A 21,464-nucleotide genomic window follows, 5' to 3' on the forward strand; every position below is an offset into this window, starting at 1 on the left:
ATACCAAATCTGAGGCTGCTCAAGTCCCTTATATAAAATGGTCTGTATTTGCATGTAACCTATGCCCATCTTCCCATATACTTTAAATTATCTCTAGATTACTTATAATACCTAATATAATGCAAATTATATGTAAATAGCTGTAATACTGTATTGTTTAGGGAATAATGACAAGGAAAAAGTCCCTTTCAAGTTCAGCACAGATGCAACTATTACAGGCCTAACTACATTTTCAAACCGTGGTTGGTTGAATCCATGGATACAAAACAATAGATATAGAGGGTCTACTATACAATTTTATCTGTCAATTAGACCTCAGTAAAGCTAGGGGTGGGACTCCAGGAATAAATAGATAAATAGTTTGAGTATCTCCTTTGTGGCTGGGGTTGGGGCCTAGGGAGAGGGGGAGATAGGGCAGGGAGGCTTCCCTTCTTTTCCATTTCTATTTCTCCTGGCCTAAAATCTTCTTTTCTTTTAGTATTGATAGAAAGTTCTAATTTTTAATGAGGGCCATCCGTGGTGCCTAGAGATAAAGTAGTCATGGTCATTGAAGAGTGATTTGTCCCCTTGTCCTCCAGAAAACAATCAAAAGCTTGAGATCAACCCCATGGGCTTCTATCTACCCAATCAGAACAGTCAGTTATCACCAAGCCACAGCTCTATGGATGCTTTACTTGGATTTTTTTTTCCCCAGAAGAAACATGTTTCTCATGCAGCAATCTTAATAAATGCAAGTGGGCTCCATTTCTTGGCTTTGAGGTAATGAAAAATTAATTGCCATACTTTACAAGTAATAGTTTCCACTCACAGCACTCCTTTAGAAGTAAATATATCATAAATAGTTACTATTATACCAATGGCTGGTGGATTGGGCAGCCTGTCGTCCATAAATCTTTTTTCAACAGACATGTTATTTCTTCTGGGGGAACAAACAGATTTGTTTTAGATCAGAGAGTCAACTGACAGATGGCCTTTGTGAAAACACACCACTTGTATAAATAAATTATAGTTTCACTATGGTATTCTGCATTTGTGGATTTGAAAAATCAATGCCCCCATTCTCCAGACTGGGCCTAAACTGTAAAGAGCAATTTTGTTTAGGTGTGAGGTCACATTGCACAGATCTGCCAACACAGATGCTAAAGTCCAAACTCTCTGGATGCTTGCTGCCACTTCCCATCACAATTGTTGCAAAGAACTCTGCCTGGAGGTAACAGGATGATCTCCCAGAGAACTCCATTACCAATCAGAGCAAGTTACCAACTGGCACACAACCCTTAGCTCTGGGCTCTGTTTCCATTAAATGTAATGACACCACGTGCCTTATTTTCCTAACCACAACTTTGCATAATTGGGGCTGACAGTGTACTTGCCTTAAAAACCTGAAACACTTCATTTTATTTTACAATATAGTTCATCAGTTAAATGCTAAACGTTCGGTAGATTCCTTTAAAATCCAAACCAGCCCTTCCTCTCAGCACACTGGAATCTCAGTCATTACTCATTTTACAAAGTACGCACATGTAACATATGCATCAAATATTTCTTGATTCATATATAAAAGTATACACATGTAACATATGCATCAAATATGTCTTGATTCATATATAAATGTATATACCTAAGTATGCATCTATGCACACATATACCCACTCAAGCAAATCCCCTTTCCCAAAACCAAAGGGTCAGGTCTTAGTATCAAAAAAGACATAGTTTATTATTGTTCTAGTAAAATGTTTCTTTTTTTAGGAGACCAAGACATTCATCTTAGCAATAAATTCTAAGTACAGTCTTTGTTGGCCTAATAACCACCTGTGTGTCCTTTCTTTAAGGACATTATTTCCCCTCCACACATGATTAAGACCCTAAAGTCATCAGTTGTGATCAAGGAAATAGAAGTTTCACATCAATCATGTTCACTATTCAAACTGTAACAACAGAAAGACTTTACAAGTTTCCAGTTTAAAAAAAAAAAATTGTGTGTCAAATTGCCTAGCATTTTCCTAGCTATAAGGCACCTTTTGGAAGCTGTGTTTATTCTTTCCAGTGGTGGAATACCGTTTAGCCTGGCGCTTTGCCTGCATTCATAACCTCAAGCTCCCACGTTGCTATTTAGGTTATACCAGTTGGTGCCTTGATAAAATTAATACAGTGTCTAGAGTTCCTAACTTACATCCAAAGAAGTACATAACTCAATGATTTCCATCTGTTTCTATGATACTCCCGGGGAATCTCAGGTTATTTCAAAGAAGATCTGAAATTTCCAAATAAAATTAATTCAGATCTACAAATCTTACACATATACTTACATACAGACATAAATACGTATCTGCATGCATGTAGTACTTCTGGAAGAGGCAAAGTCAGGAAATTAGTAAGATCCTAAAAGGGTAAAATGATCACAAATTATAATATGCATCATAAACTAGTTTATAACTAACCGTGGAAAATAAAAGTTCATTGAATTTATATAACATCACAAATTTGGGTCATGAAAAAGAGAAAGGTTTTGGGGGCAGATCAATGAAGCTATTTTTGAAATAGATGATTTTGTGGATAAATTACCAGCAACCCAATAGGACACAAATCTGGTTGGATGACGATACTTCTGATTTTTTTTTCATCTCTAAATTATGCTACATGCCCATCTCTAAACGGAGAAGCACTTCATCCTGCATCTCAATAAAATTATTAAAGACATCTTTGTTGTACTGGAGCCAGCTCACAATCAATACCTGTATTCATAATATTATGCACACATACAGGTCAAGGGTTAAGAAAATGTTTTCAGTGCAACTGTAATCAACCAACCCTCCTGTAATTAGGCTGTTTGCTGACTCCTTGAGGACATTTATTGGAAGGGGCCCGAGGCGCCCCCCCCCCCCCGCCCCGTTAGACTCAGATCATGTGACTGAATGCAAAATTCCTTTGCTTAAAGCAAATGCACTTCTCCACCTTCAGATTAAGGCAGTGATTAAGGGCATGGAGCTGCCACTTCCTGACTCTATAACTGTGGGAAGGTTTCTCATCCACTCCCTGCCTCAGTTAGTCTGTTAAAAGGAGAAAACAGTGCTTACCCCATACAAGTGTTGAAAGGGTTAAGTAAGCTAGTAAGGATAAAGTGCTTAGTACAGTGCACATAGTAAACACTCAGTAAGTATAAGGTCTTATCATCCTTTATTATTCAGCTTGTCAGGAATCGGGTTCCCCAAGCTACAGCCACTGCAGAACTCTAGATTTCTCATCAACTTATGGTCATGTTGACTATTTTAAATGTATTTTAATTTTACGTAATATTATATGATACTATCTCAGTGTTAAATTTTTGTGTTAAATGTTCAGTATTGAACATATATAATTCAATTAGATCTGTGTATTAAGTGGCATATTTGTCCCCTATACATCCTAAAAAGTTTGCAATTGATGGAAGCTGCATTGACTGGGTATCTAGACATGCATTGGAGGATCTCCCACTAATGTCCTGCATGGCCATAGCTAAGTCACTTCCCCCATCCAAGTACCAGATTTCTTCCTACAACAAAGGTTTGGACTATGTGAATTCCAAGACCCTTTTATTCCAAGAACCAGAGTATTATGAAGCTGACACCCTCCTTGATTTTCTGAGTTGTGACAGCATCATCTATCTGAAGAAACCAACCAGTATGAAATGGGAGAATCTTGACTGGTAAATTTCCTAGGCTCGTCCTCTCTCAGGGTAGCACATAACAAAATGCTAGGATGAATCGTTATATAAAATTCACATAAAAATGACCACATGTGCCACTTTTATTGGGAAATTACAGGGAGAATGTGAGTCTAATATCTACTGATGAATTATTCAACTATATTTCAGTCAGCTTGGCTGACTGGATGACAGAGTACAGGTGTTTTTCAAGCACTCATAGAAAACTCCTGAACTCTCTTGAATGTTGGCCTGAAGGTTATTTCTGGTGAAGAATAGACACCTGAATGTCTAAGAAGAGAGATAGGCACTTTCTCTAGGAATGGGAAAGGACATCATTATGGGATGCTTCAGGGGACCATGTGAAACCCTTTAAATATACATCTTGGGGAAAGAGGACTATCCTGACTGGATATCCGACCTGGAAAATACCTTCCAAGACAAGAACAGGGGGTCATACACAGAAGGTGTGAAAGGCATAGGAAAAGAGTAAAGGAAGCCCCAAGAAACAGAGACTGTTGAGTCCTGAGGAGTTTGAGAAGCCATATGAGACTGAAATAGAGTTTTATTTATATGTTGATGATATACGCATGGTTTGGAGGAAGTCAGAGAGAAAGATGGCTGATTTCTCAGCAAACACACTTTAAAACGCACATGTTCTAAACCTAAATCGCTATCTATAAATGCCAGCAATAACCATGATTAACTAGTAGAGACGGAGAGGGTGATGGGCATGGGTTCTTCCCACTCAGGCACTGAGAGGCTTTCAGTCACCCCAAAGTCCTCGCTGCCTAAATAGCTACAGGTTTGTAGCAGCAAATATACACAATGTTACCAAATGTAACAGCTTTAAAAATCATCCATTTGGCCAAGGCTGGAGAATTCTGTTTTCACCGGTTTCTCTTTTTGGCGGAGATCAAAATGTTGCCTCTCACAATCTTTTGACTGAAGGAGAAATCAGAGGAAACCTGGATGGTCCACAGCAAGTTAGCATTTCCCACTGAAATAAACACATTCTTTTGACTCTCCTCCAGCCATGGGGCCCTGGCCAACATCTCACAATACAAAGCCGAGACTGGCTTCCAGTAGGAACACAGCAACCACTAATCCCCATTATCACACCAGCTAGTGTCCACCACACCCCCATAAAGATGCATTTTCTAGAAACTGATAAAAACTGGTCCTGAAGACAATAGCCTCGCGCTCATCTAAATACCCGTTGGGATATTACAAATTAACACCCTGTAAAGCAACTCAATTAAAAATTATGCCCATACACACAGTCTCATCCACCAAAACATACATCTGCCTCTCCAAATATTATGCCACACTGGATTCTAAATCAGTCTTAATATCTAAAAAGCCTACAGGCATGGATATAAATTCTCAGTTCTCGTGGCTGTGGCTGCCCTAGGCTCTCTTCCCAGTGGTGGACACAAACGTTAATGTACTTGTTATCATTTAAAGACATAAAAATATAGAAGGTGGCATTTTTCGCTTTCCTCTTCTAAGGCTGTCCCCAAGAGCTGTCAGATGAACGCCCACGCCACCTTCTCCCACCAAAGGTGGATCCGGCTAACAGGAGACTGGATCGTGAACACAGCGCGTCTGTGCCCAGCTCTGGGGAAAGCCTCATCTTAGCAAGTGGCCCTCCTCGCGTCCCACAGATCGGCCAAGTACGCGGAGGCCGCGCGGTTTCACCATTAATGCTCCTGAAGGACAATAGCTCATCAAGCCCCACCGAAAGCCCCGGACCCGTCGCGGAGCCTGGGCTGGCGGGGGATGAGGCTGAGCGACTCCTCCTAGAGGTGGTTATGTGGAGAAGGAGCAATCCCTTCTCCCTCCTCCTCCTCCCCCCCGCTACTATCCGCGGCCCAGAGAACTGCCGCTTGCCGCCATTGACACGCACAGATAGAACCCAAAGAAAGGCAAAGAGTCCTGCCCGGCACCGGCGCCACGCGGGCCGAACCTGCGCCCGGGGAGGGGCGCGCAGAGGGCACCGGGCGCCCGGAGCAGGCGGCGCAGCACCAGGTGAGCCCGCCATGGCTATGGCATTATTGTTTGGGGGCTCCGGGGTCTGGAAACAAAACGCGCCGCCGGGGCACTGCAGGGGCCGGGGAGAACCACCCCTGCCTCTCCCCCGAGCCCCTGCGGGCGCACCCCCAATAGCCGACCCACCTCCTGCAAAAAACAAATTCGTAAATCCAGCCGCCCAACTTGCTTCTTTGGGAGATAAAAGGGGGGCTGCTAAAGAAGTGATCAAATTCCTGCGGCCAGCTAGGGGCCGGGGGCATCGAGGGCAATGAGGGAGGGAAGAAGGAGGGACGCTGGGCTCAGCGGCGGGCCCCGGGCGAGGCTGGAGCCGGAGGAAGCGGAGGTCTTCTGGGAATGCGGAGTTTGGGGCGCAGGAGCGGGAGGAGAGAGGCGCCCAGCCCCCGAGGGGCACTGGGCGAGGGGTAGGGGGCTGCGCAGGGCCCAAGGGAGCCCGGGGAGGGCCGATCGGGGCCCTCGGAGGGTGCCCGGGCAGGGCGCCGGTGGCTCCGGGCTGACAATGGAGGGGGCGCGGAGCAGCCGGGCGGAGGGAAGGGACCCGGGTTCGGGGGCGGGCAGCCCGGGGAAGGTCAGGCCGGGGACGCCGGGCGGCGGGGCGAGGGCCGGGGGCTGCTGCGCCTACACCCGGACGCTGGACGCCGTGGGCGGGCGTGCGCCCCGGGGCCGGCGCGGAAGAGGGTGCGGGGCCGGGCACTCCCCTCCGGTTCCCTTTCCGGGGCGCCCGGTGCCGACGCGCGCTGCGCTTTCACCGGGAAATGGCGGCCCCGCCGTGGCTCGCCCGGGTAGTCTGGCTCTTGCTTTGCGCGGGAAAAAAATAATAATGATAAAAATAAGGGACAAGGAATAAAAGTAAACTGGCCGCGGCGCTGGAAAGGGCTCTGCCGGGATCCAGGCGCCGTGCGTCTTGCTGGCGGGGCGCGGCGGGTGGGGACCAGCCCTGTCTCCCTCCCCCGGCTCCCAGCCTGCAGCCCCGGCGCACCCCAGCCCCAGCCCCGGCAGCCCACCCCTGATCGCCCGTGGGTGTCCTCCCCCGCCTTTCCTCAGGGGGGCGCCCTCGGCTCCTGCCCTCTTTGTTTCTTACAACAATGGCCAAAGGGGCACTGGTTCCCAAGGGCCAAATGAGCCTCCTCCAGGAGTTTCCCGTCGCCTGCAAGGGCCTCCGTGGGCCTGACTGAGGCCTGATCCTTGCCTGGGTTTTTCGGCAACAGCCCTGGATGAGTGAAGGGAAGAAAGGAGCTAGAAGAAACGGGCTGAGAAACCAAAGCACGGGGCCCTGCGTGTCTGAGGGGGCGCGGTGGGGAGCCGCAGCTCCGCAGCCCTGATTATAAGGCCAGTTGCCCTATCGCAGCAGCGCTGGGACAGAAGTGACCATCCAGCCTCTGTCCAGCTCAGGGGAATTCAAAACAAGGGCCCGTTCTAAGTCCCACAGACCCCGGGATCCCCTAGGGGCGATCCATCCACCACGGGAAATGGTTTCCTCACTTTTCTCATTTGTGTTTATTTTGAAATCCAATTGTCCCCTCCCTGGGCTGCACAGTTGCTACTGAAACGGTTCAATAGGTGAGAGAGAAAGAAAGCATTATTAAGCTCGAGAAACGTGCCTTCGTCTGCAATATTCTGAACCACAAATTAAGCTACACATAACTCTCAGTCCGTTTTCAAACTCTTCGTATTTTCGAACTAAATGTTCAGAGCTCCAAGATTTGGAAACACATCGGTGATTTTTAGAATTATTTTAGCCTAAGATTATCATATAAATATATGAGGTGCTTCGCGGCGGAAAACTTTCTCTTGAGTCGCATAATTCACATCTTCATCGTCCCTCTTTCCTGTAGCCAAATTTCCTTTTAAAATATGCCCAGTTCTCTTGTCCCGTGTTTCCTACCCTACCATAGTTACACCTCACCTGGATCCATTAATTAATCGTCAAACTTTACACATTATTAGTGGTTTCTTCTAATCAAAACTCCGTAAAAGAAATTACCTCTTTGGATCCAAAATGCCCCAAGCACTCTGACCCTACTCCCTCTCCATTCCATCCTCTGTCTGGTTCCCAGGGTTTTTAAGGCGCCTCTGGTCTGCCGTTTCCCAGTGGGTGGGACACCCTGCTAGCCATTGTCTGAAACAACCACATCTGTTTTCACTGCCTCCTGCCAGCAGAGCAGGAGGTGAGACCTATCTCAGGCAACTTTAAATGAAAGGTATCTGTAACTTGTTCAGGGGAGGGATGTGCAAAAATTCAGCCAACTTTCTTAAGAATGTTTTTCAACCTTAAGAAATAGCCTCCAAGTTAGATGCAGTCTTGGTAAATGGAAAGTATGTTGCACAGAGATTAACAAAACTTGTGGTTAGAGAACATTTCAACAAACACTTACTGAGCTCCAATTCTTTTGTTGTTTGTTTTGTTGTTGTTGTTGTTGTGGTTGTTGTTGTTGTTGTTGTTGTTTTGAGATGGGGGTGTCTTGCTATATTGCTCAGACTGGTCTCAAACTCCTGGGTTCAAGGGATCCTCCTGTCTCAGACTCTTGAGTATACACCAATTCTTAAACATCTCTAGATAGGGAAAGAAACGAAATAAAACATGAGGGAGTCATGGGCCAAGCCGAGGAGATAAAATATACATGCAGGTAAAACAAGGTAAAAAGTGATTTTGGCAAGCTAGTGGGAAAACCGGTACTTTCCTATACTGCTGACTGATGTGTAAATTGATATAACCAATTGGGAGAGCAGTTTGGCACTCTCAAATTAATAATATGCACATTCTGTGACCCAGCATTCCATTTCTCAGTATGTCACCCAAAGAAGGAGGCATACACGAGCTCAGCATGTATAAGAATGTTCCTTGCAATTTTGGTCGTTCTGAAGAAGAAAACAGCCTAACAGCCATCAACAGGGAATGACTAAATAAACTCTGGTACATCTGTCTTCTAGAATATTAGGCAGCAGTTCAAAAGAATGAAGCAGATCTGTATATATCAAAACAGAAAAAGATCACCAAGATAGACTATTAATGAAAAAGCAAACTGCAGAACTGTACATACTATACGGTACTATTGACGTAAAAACAAAATAAAATTATAAATTTCTGTAAGTAAAAATGCATATAAAATGGACAGAAAAAGTGTAGAAGATGCCCACTAAAAGAGATAAGAACTAGAAGAATTGTCAGGAAGGGCTTTAGCCCTATCTTTAATACCCATCCATAACCATTGTTATAACATTTGAAGGTCTATAATTTGTTTTTTTGTTTGTTTTGTTTTGTTGAACTGGAGTCTCACTCTGTTCCCCAGGCTGGAGTGCAGTGGCACAGTCTCAGCTCACCGCAACCTCTGTCTCCTGCCTCAGCCTCCCCGGTAGCGGGGACTACAGGCTTGTGTCACCACATCTGGCTTATTTTTTGTATTTTAGTAGAGATGGGTTTTCACCATGTTGCCAGGATAGCCTTGAACTCCTGAGCTCAGGCAACCTGCCCACCTCAGCCTCCCAAAGTGCTGGGATTACAGGCATGTGCCACCGTGCACAGCCAAGTTCTGTAATTTGAATTAATGTATGTCTTGCTTAGATAACTAAATACAAGTAATAATTTAAAAGTGATTGATAATACGTAATGAAAGTCACAAAAACATTACTACAACAATTTGTAAAGGGAGAAGAGAGTTTTGGACTTGAAGGGAGGGTGTTGGGCTAGGCTTCGTAAGGAATGTGGCAGGATTTAGATGCAGAGGGGTGAGGGAGCCAGGCTAGTGGAAGGAAGCTTGATGCCGATCCTATGTTCCAGCTAGTCCTCTTTCTTTAACATGATTATGAGATTCTCTTGCAAGGCTGAGAGTCCCGGACTGGCCTGCCCTGCCAAGGTTCAGGCTGAAGGGCGAACTAAAAGAACCCTCACAATGTTTTTTTATTGCATGAGTCTGTGCCTATCTTAGATATTTAGACGAAAGAAAAAAAACAAACCAGTAGAGAAGTATGTGAGTTCTAATATGGTATTGGAAGATCATGTTTTTAAAAGGAATACAGTGAAAGCTTGAAGATATAATTTTTTTCCCCAATATACACTGGGATGTATATTGGGAATCAGATTGGAGGAAAAGATAAGTCTCTGGGAGGATAATTTATTTCCCCAAAAAATCACAAAAGGGACTTTTTAAAACAAAATATTTAAGGCTGGTTTCATTTATTCATACCCTTATTGAAGGAATATTTATTGAATACGACTGTGATCTAACACTAAATGCTAGGTGGGTAAAACATCTGGGGGTAAAACATGACACAGCATGTCGGAAGTACAGCTCAGTTGCAGCAACTGGGGTAAGGGGACTGGTTCTAGTCTGGTCTCACAGTCCATGGACAAGTCATTCAATGAGCACACTCCCTTCCAAGCCATTCCTTCGCTGTAGCCATATTTGGGGGGTGGGAGAGTGCTAAATGATTGATCACTCAAGTCCCTTTCAGTTTTAGGTCATGATTTTGTGAAATCCTGTGATTTCCAACATTGCAATGACTATGAATTACCAGGCAGATGGAATTTGGAGAATACGAAATTAGACCGAGGAGATCTGAAAGTGCCCAGCCTTGGGAAAAGCAAAACTATTTGCCATCATGAGGGTTCTCAGCAGATGGTGGCTCTCAGGGTTTTCCGAGAGTTAAACTTTCATTACTACCCTTTTATACCTGCTCCTCATACACACAGCCTCAAGCACTGTCGTAATTGTAGCCGTTGGTTTTGAAATAGAGGGACAAAGAGGCAGAAATATGCCCAAGAAAATGTCAGACTGCATTTCACGAAAATAGTTCTCCATAATGGCTTCTTTTGTGGAAATAAATCTCAGTAGTTAATGCTTATTAAATGCCTACTACCCGCCAGGTACTGTTCAAGCACCTTACATGCATTAACTCATTTAATTCTGACAGCGGTCCTATAAGTAGGTACTATAATATAGCTACACCCATCTCAGGAAAAAGAAAAAGGGGGGTCAAGAACATGCCCAAAGTCACCACACAAGGGACTCCAAGCCTAGCAGCCTGAGCCCAAAGCCCTACATCCTTATGCCCACATGGTAAGAGCAAGGAGCTGCTAGCTTCCCAGTGATTCTCAGATGATATTCGGCTTAATATTTGTGTATGCAAATTTTTATTTTCAAAACTTATTTGTTTCATTACGTTATCCGACCATGACAAATGAAAGGAAGAATATGAGACTGAGCCACAGAACTCTGTATTTTAAACTGTCTTGTCACAAAGTATTAAATAAGATAAATTTGGTGGTTTCTCTGAAGCCCTTACTGTTCATTTATCCATCTCACCATCCATCATACTTCCCCCGATTTATTTGACTGGCATTGCCAATTTGGACTTGGAATGGAGTAAGTAATTCAAGTCAAAATTCTCATGCTTTGACAGAAATGTGTGTGGAAATATGCACAGACCACCGGGGTACAGACATTTACTCCAGCTGACTCGGTGATGTCAGAAGAGTTAGAGACACTGACCACGTTTCTTCACTCAAAGTTACAACACGTGATCTGGTCAAAGATTTGGGGTTTGTTTCTGGATATGAAAGGCAGTCCTGATGATAAAGTTTAGATGCCTAAATTTGGGATATTTCTATGACAACAGGATAAAAGCAGCATAAGATAAAATCAAATGTACCCTGGAACCCAGGCCCTGTGTTGGCTGGGCTGGTACTGACAACGGTGTGTGTGTATATATACACACACCCAGAATTTTGTAACTTATATTTTGCATTGCTGCCTTCACTGCTCAATAAGACCATTAAAATTAAACGGTGGTGGTAGCCCACAAAGAGGCAAACCCCAATAACTTATGCAATATGCCACATAAACGTTTAGGTCAGGTGGTAATTCACTGGGTTGGTAAACTTCCAAACTGAGCTTTCTTGCAGAATGTCAACGAAGTGATCATTGACCTAAGTCCTCCCAACCCACCTGCCCCATCACCACTAAACTGAATTTTCACCTCAGCTGTTCCGTGGTAAACAATGTAGACTATTGTCTTGGGGTGGAGAAAAGGCAGTCCTAGATAGAAAAATCAAGCAGATTTTCTCAGGTCCAGTTTTTCTTTTCTATGATTATCCTGTGTGATGAAATAGCAACTTCAAAGGAAAGATCCTGTGGATATGACTTATTTCTCCTGGTTGCTCCATCTCTGTGAATGTAAGTGACAAGTGCGGCTCAGAAGGGGCATATTTTGAGCATCTTACAGGTTGGAGAGGATCTCAGAGGTGAGCAGGTGCAAGGGTTCTCAGGTGGGGGCCCCACAGAAGCCAGCACTCCTGAGAGGCCCAAGGCAGGAAAGGTGGGGACCAAGCTGTTGAAGTTCCCAGGGACCTGCCCACTCCAGCCAGGACAGCTCCCTTCCATCTGTCTTATACATTGGAGTTTACAAAAAAACAAAAAAAAAAAAAAAATTTTTTTTTTTTTTAAACAGTCTCACTCTGTTGCACAGACTGGAGTGCAGTGATGTGTTTTCAGCTGACTGCAGCCTCTGCCTCCCAGGTTCAGTGATTCTCCTGCCTCAGCCTCCTAAATAGCTGGGATTACAGATGTGCACCACCACACTGGGCTGATTTTTGTATTTTTAGTAGAGACAGGGTTTCACCATGTTGGCCAGGCTGGTCTTAAACTCCTGACCTCAAGTGATCCTCCCGCATCCACCTCCCAAAGTGCTGGGATTACAGGCGTGAGCCACCACGTCTGGCCTCCTACAAATTTTTGTTCAAGCAAAAGGGAAAGCCCTAAAAGGTCTTCAGATTTGCCTACAGGCCACAGCTAATCACAGCCGAACTGGAGAGTCCCTCCCTATGGTCCACCGCATCTTTCATTCTACCACGTTGATGTCCACTTAAACTTTGGCAAGTTTCACCCACAGAGGGGATGGTGTGGTGTGGCCAGTGGCAGGTTACGCCCACAGAGAGGATGGTGTGGTGTGGTGTGGCCAGTGGTAGCCCTTAGCTGAAGCAGCTGATACAACGTGCTGGGACCGGGACTGGGACCGGGAGCTACAGGGGACCCACACGTGCATAACCAGGAAGCAGCATTGCCTGTCAAGAGCACAGAACACAGAAATGCAGCAAAAGACCCAAGCCATTTTTCCCACAGTGCAGCCACCTGCTGTCAGTCCTGCACTGACAGCAAAGCTGGGCATGGTGGCTCACGACTATAATCCCAGCAGTTTGGGAGGCTGAGGCAGGCAGATCACTTGAAGTCAGGAGTCGGAGACCAGCTAGCCAACATAGTGAAACCCTATCTCTACTAAAAATACAAAAATCAGCAGGGTGCAGTGGTGGGCATCTGTAATCCCAGCTACTTGGGAGGCTGAGGCAGGAGAATTGCTTGAACCAGGGAGGCGGAAGTTGCAGTGAGCCAAGATCACAGCACTGCACTCCAGCCTGGGAGACAGAGCAAGACTCTGTCTAAAAAAAGAAAAAGAAAAAAGGACAGAAAGCAAGAAAAACTGGGTAGGGAGGTGCAGGCAGAAGAAGGGATGGAGGAAGAGGGGTTCCAGAACAGTCTGTTGCTCTAGCTTTGAGAGCAGACAACTGGCCCCACTGATATACTGAGTTGCTTAGCAAACACAGATGTCTCTGGAAGCCCCTGGTGGATCAGGCACACCAAGGTATACAGCCCAGCTGCTCTCTGGTACTGAAACATTCACCTAGCCCCTACGGATGCTCCTACACACCCCACTCCCACCTGGGAAGTTGTATTGGCTCAGACAAAGCCAGTGCCCTGCTCAGAGAAGTAAAGAAGGCACTGCTTATAACCATAAACTGCACTACTAATTTGGATCTGTTGGATTTGCAGAAAACAAGATAGTTTTCCTACTATTATACTTAATAAAGAGTTTATTGAAATTAAAAGAAAATACTGGTCAAGCCAGGCTCAGTGGCTCATGCCTATGATCTCAGCACTTTTGGAAGCTAAGGTAGGAGGGCTATTTGATCTTAGGAGATCAAGGCTGCAGTGAACTATGATTGGGCCACTGCACTCCAGCCTGGGTGTCAGAGACCCTGTCTAAAAAAAAAAAGAAAAAGAAAGAAAAGGAAAAAGAAAATACTGGTTTAAAGAAACCAGACTACCTTGCCTTTTTATGAAGGCCGTCAGCATGTTACATAAAGTTTATTCTTTCTCCCAAAAGCAAAGGGCATGTGCTAAGGGGTTTTTCTTTCTTTCCTCTCCTCCCTCCCGGGATCCCAGTATAATTTTAAATATTGTTGATGGGAATCGCACTGTTCCTATTTGTCAGGCCTCAAAGAACAAAAAGACAAGAAAAGACCAGGCTGGACCCACTGCTGGGGTTTTTGTTTCGTTTTCTGTGAATGAACACATTCGGGAAGGCAAACTGTTCATTTTCTGGTTGGTTTTCTTCAGGAATGCATTGCTAACCCAGAGTCAAAGAAAACTGCAATTATGTTTATTCATATCTCATCCAAGCACCACAGGTGGCCAAACATATTTATATTAGAAAACGGCATAAGGCTAATAATAAAGCAACAACCTACGGTATAGATCAACAGCTTCTGCTTTTAAAACAACCATAGCTCAAGTTCAGCAGAGACAACAAAGCATGTTAACATGTCTCAGTATCCTGCAGTAGCAACAGCTATCCTAAATCGGCCCCATAAATGCCGCCACCCCTTGTCCCCACTCCTCTAGAGTGACCACCCGCGCTCTGCCTCTGAATCACAAAGAATGTGCCTGCAGTCATACTTCCCGCTCCACGACGAGACTTGAAATACTTTTCTAAAAGGGAATGATTTGTTATCCAATAGCATAATTTAAATAAATTGGATGAATGCTTGGTTCTATCATTCATGGTTGGTTAATTTGGTTAATTTGATCGGCATGTCATTTTGATGAAGCTGCATTTGATATAGCCCTTTACACTATAAATTGTTAATGTGCTTTAACATATAGGACGATAAAATTATTGACTATTCTCATTCACTTAAAGGTGGCCTTGAAAGAAAATGGTTTGGAAAGTATTACTTATACAATAATGATTTGCCCTTGGAGTTCATAAATGGAAGTGTAATAGACCCAGTGATTTAGCTTGTATTACTGAAAATGGTTTTTACAGCTACCAAATAATGCTAACAAACTATTATTATTTTAATACAGTACTTAGGGTAACACACCAAAATACAGTCAAACTCTATTAGGTGGGAAGCTAAGATTTTGTTCATACCCTTTAAAATATATTTCTATGTATAGTTAATATATTTATATTGAATCCCCTCATTTCCTACCTAGTTTTGTTTTATTTCATCTCAATTTATTCTCCCAAAGGATTATTCTGAACTGACAGAGTAAAGATGCTTCACTGCAGAGTCTCCATCACTTTTCATAAATATTTACAATATAAAATATTCTGAAGCACAATACAGGGATAAAAATGAATAAATTGAATAAATTTCAGCAATTTTAAAACAGTACACGAGTCCATTAGGGATGACACTGTGAATTTCATGTTCATGAAAACAATGTTTAAATTTTTTTTTAAATTTCAATTCCATCATTAAAAAGCTCTAAGGTCTCTTATTTCTAGATTTAAAATAATGTATGATGAAAGCATTTTGATTTGCATACTTCTGAAGAGAATGATCCGCAAGAGTGCTTTAAAGTAAGCTGTCTTGTGATTCTAGATCCTTTGTCAAGGTGATTCATTGGTAAGACCAAACCCCACCTGTGACACCCTGGCCTGTAATTACAGCTCTCAATCCTCAAATTACTGACTGCGCTCTCTTTTCAAAAGGCTCCTTGCAGAAGCTTGACTGTAGGAAAAAATGGCCATTTAAGTCAGGATGCTGTTGTATGTTCTCACTCATAAGCGGGGGCTAAGTTGTGAAGGTGTAAAGGCATCAGAATGACAACATAGACTCTGGGGGCTCACGGGAAAGGTGGGAAGGGGCTGAGGGATAAAAAACTACAAATCAGGTTCAGTGCACCAAAATCTCACAAATCACCGCTAAAGAACTTACTCATGTAACCAAATAAAAAAATTAGCAGAAACAAAAAAATTAAAATAAAAAATCAGGACGCTGGAGGCGTCTAACGGCCCACCTCACCTTGCTGGCTGGCCGAGGGTTGGTTGCAGCCCTCCTCGGTTCACAAAAACATTAAAATGTTGAGAAGTTGAGTTGTAAAATATAGCTCACTGGTTATCAGCTCTTTATATTTGAAAAAGAAGTTATTTGAATAAAAAGAAACTATTGGTTTAAAGAAACCAGACTATGTTGTCTTTTGATGAAGGCCATAGGGTGTTAAGTAGAGTTTCCTGTTTCTCACCAAAACCAACTCATTCAATAAGGGCACGTGCTAAGGGGTCTCCTGTCTTTCCTCTGCTCCCCCTGGGATCACAGTTTAATTTTAAATATTGTTTATGGGAATCTCACATGCTGCAATTGTGTGCAAATACAGACACACTGAGTTGGATTCTATTTTATTAAGGACTCTTTATCATCTCTTGAGGCAAAATTTTGCATTCTTCAATTATCTCAGTTTTCAGTGACTCACTTGGTGATGAAGGTGATCTTAACTTTTTAACTGACATTATTACTCAATTATAAAACAGTTGAGCTATTTCTCGTCCGCAGCACACTCATTTCTAGGCTGATCCATAAATGAGGTTTGTTAAAATGACGTTTTCAGTTTCCAGTTCAAAATGATGGACTGAGCACAAATGCTTTCCATCAACCCCCTCCTCTCCAGAGCCACAGAAATGATGGGAAAGAAGTACAAATAAACAATAACAGAGGGCCAGGGGCTGCTGGTGGTAGCCGTCAGCAGATGGGAGATTTCAAGAAATTTCCAGAAGACTGAAAGTGCAGCAGAGCACATGTACGTCACAGGGGAAGCCACAACTGAGAGCAAGAGCAAGAGGGAACTGCAGGGAAGGTGGGGAGGGTGAGAAGCGGGGACTCACTTGTCCTTTCTCCCTCCTATACTACTGGAAGAGTTCCCAGCAATTTGGTGTTTAGCCCGTAAACTAACAATCTGAGAGTTCTCTAAAGCAATAAAACAACTACAAGAAACCTGCCAGGTGGCTCATGTCTGTAATCCCAGCACTTTGGGAGGCCCAGGCCGGCAGATCACCTGAGGTCAGGAGTTCAAGACCAACCTGGCCAACATGGCAAAACCCCATCTCTACCAAAATACAAAAATTAGCCAGGTGTGGTGGCAGGCCCCTGTAGTCCCAGCTACTTGGGAGGCTGAGGCAGGAGAATCACTTACTTACACAGGGCCAGGGGGGTTGGGGGGACAGAGGTTGCAGTGAGCTGAGATCAGCCACTGTACTCCAGCCTGGGCAACAAGAGCAAACTTCGTCTTAAAAAATATAAAACTTTAAAAACCACAAGGTATATGTAGAATTTCTAGGATGGAGATCACCCACAAAATAAAGTTCCCCCCTCATTCTGACATTTGGGGGTTCTCAGTTCCTAATTAGACACCCTAAAGCTATGCCTGCTGATATAGCTTTATATCAGCTGTGTCCCCAACAACATGAATTGTATCACCCAGAATTCCACATGTTGTGGGAGGGACCCAGGGGGAGGTGACTGAATCATAGGGGCTGGAATTTCCTGTGCTATTCCCGTAATAGTGACTACGTCTCACGAGACCTGAGGGTTTCTGCTTCTGCTTGCTCTCATTTTTCTCTTGCTGCTGCCACGTAAGATGTGTCTTTTACCTCCCACCGTAATTCTGAGGCCTCCCTAGCCATGTGGAACTGTAAGTGCAATGAAGCCTCTTTTTTTTCCCTGTTTCGGGTGGATCAGCAGCGTGAAAATTAACTAATGCAACTAACTGGTTCCTAACTGGACACCCTAAAGCCACACCTGCTAATTGGCATGCCCTGCACACACACCCAGAGGTCCCAAACAGGAAGCATGCCTACCAAACAATGGTTGAAGAAAGCTCTTCTATCTGCCTATAATCTCAACCTTGTCCTTCTTTTTTTTTTTTTTTTTTTTTTTTTTGAGACGGAGTCTCACTTTGTTGCCCAGGCTGGAGTACTTGAAAAAAGATCATTGCAGTGGCACAATCTTGGCTCACTGCAACCTCCGCCTCCCAGGTTCAAGCAATTATCCTGCCTCAGCCTCCCAAGTAGCTGGGATTACAGGCCACCAAGTTCTATTAATTTTTGTAATTTTAGTGAGACTGGGTTTCACCATTTGGCCCAGCTAGTCTAAACTCCTTACCTCAAGTGATCTGCCCACCTTGGCCTCCCAAAGTTCTGGAATTGCAGGCATGAGCCACCGCGCCCAGCCTTGTCTTTCAATCTTAAATACAAATGCATAACCAAAGATCACCAGACATTTAAGAAAAGCCAACATGAAAGGGAAAGATGAAAATCAACTAATCAATAAATAGAACAATTGCCTGATAAAACAATTTAGAGAACAGAAGATACATTTAATATATTATAATTAGTTTCAGAGAGATTTGAAGGTATGGTGCATTCATAAGAGAACAGAATGCTATAAAAAAAGGAATAATTGGAGAACAAAAAAGAGCTCTTGGAAATGAAAAATATGATTACCAAAATTAGATAAAGACTGAAGAAAAAAATAAGAGAGTTGGACTATTAATCCAGGAGACCTAATACCTGGTTTACAGTAAGAGACAAATAAAGGGAGTATTGGGAGAAATAAAGAAGTTGGCAGTGGGCTAAGTGGGGAGGGATAATCAAATACATAATAGAAAAAAATATTCCATGTTATAAAAACCATAAGTTTTGAGGTTGAACCAACTTATTGCCAAATGCTGAGCAGGGTGAAGGGGGCCTTGGCAGTGACTTCAAAATACTGAAGCAAAATGATTTTGACACTAAAAATGATAATCCCCCACTAAACGATAACCTAAAGATCACTCAAATAAGGTAGTTCTGTTTGTGTAAGAAAACAAAGTTTAGGCCAGATGTGTTGGCTCATGCCTGTAATGCCAACATTTTGGGAGGCTGAGGTGGGAGGATCTCTTGAGGCCGGGACTTCCAGACCAGCCTGAGCAACATAGCGAGACACCCAACTCTACAAAGAAGTACAAAAAGAAAAAAATAGCTGGGTGTGGTACACACCTGTAGTCCTAGCTATTCAGGAGGCTGAGGTAGAGGATTGCTTCAGGCCAGGAGGTCAAAGAGAAGAAGGAAGGAAGGAAGGAAGGAAGGAAGGAAGGAAGGAAGGAAGGAAGGAAGGAAGGAAGGAAGGAAGGAAGGAAGGAAGGAAGGGAGGGAGGGAGGGAGGGAAGGAGGGAAGGAAGGAAGGAAGGAAGGAAAGAAGGAAGGAAGGGAGGGAGGGAGGGAGGAAAGGAACAGAGAAAGAAAAAGAAAGGGAAAGAAAGAGTTTACTAAGAAAGAAAGTTTACTTCCCTGTCCCTGTTTTTGAAGGATTACATCAGGTGGATACCAACAAAACAAAGGAAAAAACCAAGAAAGAGGAAGTCATAGGGCCAAGGATGAACAGAGAGGATAGGTCCCAGCAAGGCCAGTCCCAGGATGATCGCTGGCTAAAAACAACTCCCATTACAAATTGGAGCTGGAGGTCAGAGGGCTTTGAAAATAACTCGTCTGCAAAGGGTTCTCTGGGAAAATAACTCGTCTGCAAATGGGGCCTCCGCAAAGAACAGTATCATTGAGAAGCTGAGTGATTTTGAGGACATGGTAAAAGAATATCTTTTGTCAACACAGAAGAATACAGTCCGTATTCCTATTTGTGGATTCTATATTTGTGAATTCGCCTACATGCTAAAGGTATTTGGAACCCCCAAATCAATACTTGCGGCACTTTCCTGGTCATCCTAGGACATGCATGTGCACAGAGCAGCAAAACCTTAGTCGCCACAGGCACACCTTCCCAGCTGAGGTTGCACCAGGTGACTGCCTTCTTGTTTCAGCTCATACGACAATCTAGTGCCCTTTCCATGCCCTATTTAGTGCCATGTTTTTGCATGTTTGTGGGGGTTTTTTGGTGAGTTTGCTGTTTAGAATGGCCCCCAGGTGTAGTGCTGACGTGATATCTAGCATTCCTAAGTGCAAGAAGGCCATGATGTGTAAGCTTCATTCAGGCACGTGTTACAGTGCTGTTGGCCGTGAGCTCAATGTTAATGAGTCAACATTATCTATTAAACAAGGTGTCCTGAACACAAACACACATGAAACACGGTTAAGTATTGATTAGTTGATGAGATGTGACCAGAGGCTTGCAGGAGCCTAACTCTATATTTCCCCTAAGAGCAATTTTTCAGTTTTTACTAATTCTGTGTTTCCGGCTACTTTGTAGAACATAACTAGCCTATATATTGAGAATCAACTATAATTAGTAACTTCAGGGTTAGAGAGGAAGCTATGCAAGAAAGACGTGGTCCAGATGTGAAGTCACAGAAAATGCAGAATGATTTTGAAGATCAGGTTTTCAGAACAACAACAACAAAAAAACTCATCTTGGCATGAGGACTCAAGGATTCCAGTGCTGGACCACCAGAAGGAACTGTGATGCTAGCATCACACTTGATTCTGCCGAGAATATTTACAAATGTGATCCTAGCACTATACTCAACTACAGGGAACAATATTTAGAACGTCTTAACCATGTAAATGGCATTTAACTTTCAAAATAAATCCAGAGTCAAAATGTGGATGATTTTATTGTGATTATAGAATAAAATATAAACGTTATTAACTAGGACAACAGAAAGTATAGAAGATGAGGTAGAGCTTAGGGAGCTGATGTGGGGAGGAGAGGCCCAGGGAAAGATTAGGGGGCTCATGCCCAAAGTTGATGGCGTGAGAAACAGGGATCGGAGGGTACAATGTTACTTAAAGTTTCCAAGGCAATCAGTGGAGGAAATAAAACTGGAAAGATAACTGTCAACGATTGAAAAGGGAGGAGGAAGCTGGGGTACGGCACAGGTAGAGACTGTCTAGAAGTGAAAACAGATCAGCAAGTGGGGTATAGACATGAGAGTTTTGGAGGTAGCCACTAGAACTGAAATTAACACTTGTCGCCTGTACTTGTCTCTATAAATGAGACAGATGAGTGAGAAACTGTTGCTTTTCGTTTTATACATTTTCATTCCTTTTCGCTTTTTCTTATTATGTGCAAATATTCCTTAGATTTAAAGATAAGCTCAAAATATTTAAATAACTTCTTCACCTTTCTTATTTTCCTTGCTTTAGGGTAACCTTGAGGAAGACAGAAGTAGGTTTCAGCTTGTTGGTGGTGGGCCCTGACACAGAAATTCCCTCACTTGCTCAGAGTTCTTAGGGTCTCCAGCGTGTTCTTGATACCATTAGGGCAGAGGAAATGCCCGCCTGTTCCATTTATGAAGTGCTTAGACCCAAACAACTTAATACGTATTCATGTTCTAACATTGTACTAGCCGTTTGGGAAAATAATACATATGAATTAAAAGAAAAAAAAAGGTATTTTTATTCTATTCTTAAATAACTGCAATGAATTACAAGTAGGATGTGCACAGCTGTTGGGCACTGCACAGGTACTCAGGCTTGGAGTCAGATTGGACACCCTCATTTTCTGTTCTGTATTTACTTTCACCCAACACTTGCTGTTAATCACAGCAAGTCACAAATCCAGCTTTGCAAGAAAAAAAAATGGTATAATCAAAAGGAACTTAGTGTACCCTACTGTTGAAACCGAAGCCATTGGGAGTTGGTAGTGGTGGGGTTTCATGGCTGTTTTCAAGGGAAAGTTTAA

The 21,464-nt window shown here is 43.5% G+C and overlaps 2 protein-coding genes across 5 annotated transcripts in view; one reads left to right on the forward strand and one right to left on the reverse strand.

Annotated features, from left to right (window-relative positions):
* Positions 1-21,464, reverse strand: part of AIFM2 (AIF family member 2) — a 194,078-nt gene that overhangs the window by 112,695 nt on the left and 59,919 nt on the right. Inside the window, exon 9 of one of the 2 annotated variants that reach the window (XR_012512840.1) lies at positions 8,110-8,287. The gene's annotated coding sequence lies outside the window, so the exon portion shown is untranslated. Of the gene's footprint in view, positions 1-8,043; positions 8,288-21,464 lie in introns of those variants that run through there. The other variant, XM_010339304.3, reaches the window with a different exon arrangement.
* Positions 5,637-21,464, forward strand: part of MACROH2A2 (macroH2A.2 histone) — a 55,174-nt gene continuing 39,346 nt past the window's right edge. For 2 of the 3 annotated variants that reach the window (XM_003928642.4, XM_074382350.1), the window contains exon 1: positions 5,637-5,713. The gene's annotated coding sequence lies outside the window, so the exon portion shown is untranslated. Of the gene's footprint in view, positions 5,714-16,996; positions 17,485-21,464 lie in introns of those variants that run through there. The other variant, XM_074382349.1, reaches the window with a different exon arrangement.

The sequence above is a fragment of the Saimiri boliviensis genome, chromosome 12 (assembly GCF_048565385.1).
Source record: "Saimiri boliviensis isolate mSaiBol1 chromosome 12, mSaiBol1.pri, whole genome shotgun sequence".
NCBI classification, from domain to species: Eukaryota; Metazoa; Chordata; class Mammalia; order Primates; family Cebidae; genus Saimiri; species Saimiri boliviensis.